Below are 3,840 nucleotides of genomic sequence, written 5' to 3' on the forward strand. Positions count from 1 at the left end.
GGTGTATTTTCTAGCCAAGTGTTTTGTGGATAGAAAATGGTGTGTCTTACAAGTGAGCATTAGGCTCCTATTTATAGAGTTTTGAGACACCCTTTGAATTTCAAATTCCACCAACCCCCATGGCTGTTACCAATGATTAATTGGATGTTTATGGAATTAAAATAGAGATTTGGGATTTACTTGGCTGTTGGAAACGCTCAAAATTGGATAAAACCGAAGTTGGAAAATGCTGTCAGCCGCTTAGGCCGCGGCCTGAAAAGCATGAGCTACGGCCCACGGTGTGTTTTTGCCTATTTTTTCCTCTTGGGCCGCAGCCTGAAAAACATAGGCAGTGGCCCAAGTCGCTTTTTCAGCAACCAATTTTCCAAATTTGCCAAAACGTTCCAAATTCATTCTCACTTGATTTTGTAACTTCCATACACATTATGGGAGTTAAAATCACATCTCTAACAGCCATATTTCACATATGGCTTTAAGAAATTCAAATCAAAATGTGTAATATCAACTCTACACATTATTGGGTAATATTTAGTAGTTACAAGTTTGTAACTCAAAAATATGTCACATTTGGGCACAAAAATGTGTCCAATTTTGTGACTCTCAATAATATGTTACAAGGTGTGACAAATCACATTATGTCACATTATTTAATCGAACATTATATTATTTAAAATAATATAATAGTTATTACCTGTTCATGAGCATACTGAGTTTTCTTGCTGAGCTCGGCTCACAGGTATAATATGTTCATATCAATTTTTGTAGATTTTTTTTAAATTAAAGATTTTTTATAAAAAAAATATCTTTTTGTATATGAATATAAATATAAATTTAAATAATTATGTTTTAAATTAATTAAATATTATTATCGATGGATATTATGAAATATATTATTATTATATGTGAAGTTTTGGTACAATTTGAATTGAATCTTATAATTATAATTCAAAAGCCTATAATCTCTCTCAATAATCCTTCCCTTTTTTCTAAAGAGATACGAGTAAATAGAATGGAAAAAATCTAAATTTACATTCTCATCAAAATATGCTGCTACATAAAAAATTTAATATATGTATATACATTGTCATATCTTTTAGTACCAGTAGTATATAATAACTTATCACACCTATCAATTTCCAAAACTAACAAGTATGAATAATGTCATTGATCAATAACATATTCACACATTTAAGAAGTTACCATAAAATGTAAACAATAATCATGTCCAGAAATCCAATTCATCAAATCTAAATGAAGTAAACGATCTCTATGCATAAATGAACTTAATAATAGGAAGCAAAGAACCTTTGAAACTTGGCTTTATAGAATTAACCTACTCAAGTTCCATTTGTTCCTAAGCTCAAATAATCAACAAATCAAAATCTGAGATACTGTTATTGCCTTGACAATATTGTGATAAGCTAATTGAAACAATTTTATTTGGCAAAAACATAAATAATACCTATAAAGTTCATCGTCAGATATATTTTAAATGACAAAGTCAAAATTGAAAAATGTCACACGTTTTTTTAAATAAAAGGAGAATTCAAGTCAAAATCTCTAATCTATTTCTAATTTTTATACATTTTTATTTTATTTAATTTATGATTATTTAATCATTAAAAAACAAAATATCTAAAATCATCGATAATGGCAATGCCTCTTCCAGAACTCTTTTTTATAATATTTATTAATAACTAATTTTCTAATAATTATTATAAAAAATCAACCATATATAAGTTAACATTTATCTTGAATATTTTCCAAGATAATCATTTTATTGTTTCATATTTCAAATTCAACATTTAACATATCTTAATTTATTTATAAATAACTAATTTTTTTAATAATTATAATAATAAATAATCATATATAATTGGCATTTATTTCAAAATTTTCCATGTATATTTATCTTTTTATTGTTTTGACATTTCAAATTAAAAAAAAATATTTTTATTTATATTTAAATAAAATAATTTGAAAATAACTAATTTTTTAATAATTATAATAATAAATGAATCATTTATAAATTGACATTTATCTTCAAGATTTATTGTTTTGATATTTCAAATTTAAAACCAAAATATCTTAACAATTAAAAATATCAACATGTATACACGTGATATTAATTTGATTAAGAACATTATTAATTAAATTAATAAAAATATTTATTTTAAAAAAAATGAATGATTGTACAAAAAGTCATGATTTATAAATTTTCTACCCTAAAAATATAAAAATAAAAAAGAAATATATAATTAAAAAAACACAAAGCGTATAAAATAATACTAATATTAAATAAAAACACACATACAACAAGTAGTTTGAATTTTATTTTTGGCACTTTAATTATTCAGAATTTCTCGAAAACCTACAAAAGACTCGCTATATTATGAACATTGTCATGAAAAAAAATTATATTCAAGACGCACTTACGTATCCATATAAGGAGCATGTTGTGCGGGTAGGGTGAAAAAGAATCCCTTACACACAATCTCCTAAAAAATATTTAAAAATATATATTTTTTAATCATTACAAAAAATTGTGCGAAGTGCGACTATGCTTTCTAGTATTTATATAAAGGAGAGCATCAAGGAGATGATGTGACACTCTAAAATTGTTTCAAAGAACTCCTTTTTATTTTCTAAAATTTTCACATTTTTTAAATTCTTCTTTTTCAAATTTATGATTATTACTTAATAATTAAAAAAGAAAAATCTAAAATATCTAAACTATCTAAATATCTATAAATCTAACATGTAAATTCAATTTTGTGACCTGATAAAGAAAAAACTAAAATATCTAAATCACAAAAATGTCTAAGCTATCTAAATATCTATAAATCTAACCGGTAAATTCAATTTTGTCCTTTTTTTCTTTACAGTTTTCTCTTTTTTTTTTCTTTCTATTTTTTGAGATAAACTTTTTCTCCTATTAACCGTATTAATAATATTTTTAGAAAAATGTAGTCACATTAAAAAAAAATTACCATACACATTAGAATAATAATTTATTTAATTTTTTAAATTTAATATATAATATAATAATATAAAGTAGATTTTTTTATTAATTATAACAATAAATGAATCATTAATAAATTGATATTTATCTTCAAGATTTATTGTTTAGATATATCAAATTCAAAACTAAAATATCTTAACAATTAAAAATAAGTAAATTATTTTATATACGGTTAATGTTAATATATTTTTTTTTTAAATTTTCCATTTATTTGTTTCCCATTTCATTTTTTTAAAGTTTTTTTTTTCAAATATACTACTTACATATTTTATTTATTTTTACTTCTTGGAGCATTAAAAAAATTGTGTATCTTTTCATGGAAAATATCTATACTACTAATCCATAATTGTAGTACACTTTAGATATAGTTTTTTTTAAGAGTGTGTTACACGTAATCTTTAGATTGGTATTCTCACTAACACGTTAAAAAGTGTTAACATTTGATTCATTAGGTTATACAGGCATTAACTTCCTGATGTGAGAATTGGTGGATAATAATAGTTAATTTGTGTGATATACATGTGAGAGGTTAGTTATATTTTTATATAATAGGGTTTATACATTTTTGGACCATGCGTTTGTCTTATTACCTGTTTGGACCCTGTGTTTTGAAAAATTACTTTTTATATTCTATGTTTTGTAAAAAAATTTCAAATAGAACCTTAAATCCGATTTTGGTCAAACTTTTCTCAACTGAAATTACAAATAATTCACAAAACTAACAATTCAGAACAAAAATAAATTCAATCTGCTTAAAAATTGTGTTATTATATTCATTTTTTCTTTCATCAAAATTGATTTTAGGGGTCTATTTGAGC

This window comes from Humulus lupulus, chromosome 1 (assembly GCF_963169125.1).
Source record: "Humulus lupulus chromosome 1, drHumLupu1.1, whole genome shotgun sequence".
Classification (NCBI taxonomy): domain Eukaryota; kingdom Viridiplantae; phylum Streptophyta; class Magnoliopsida; order Rosales; family Cannabaceae; genus Humulus; species Humulus lupulus.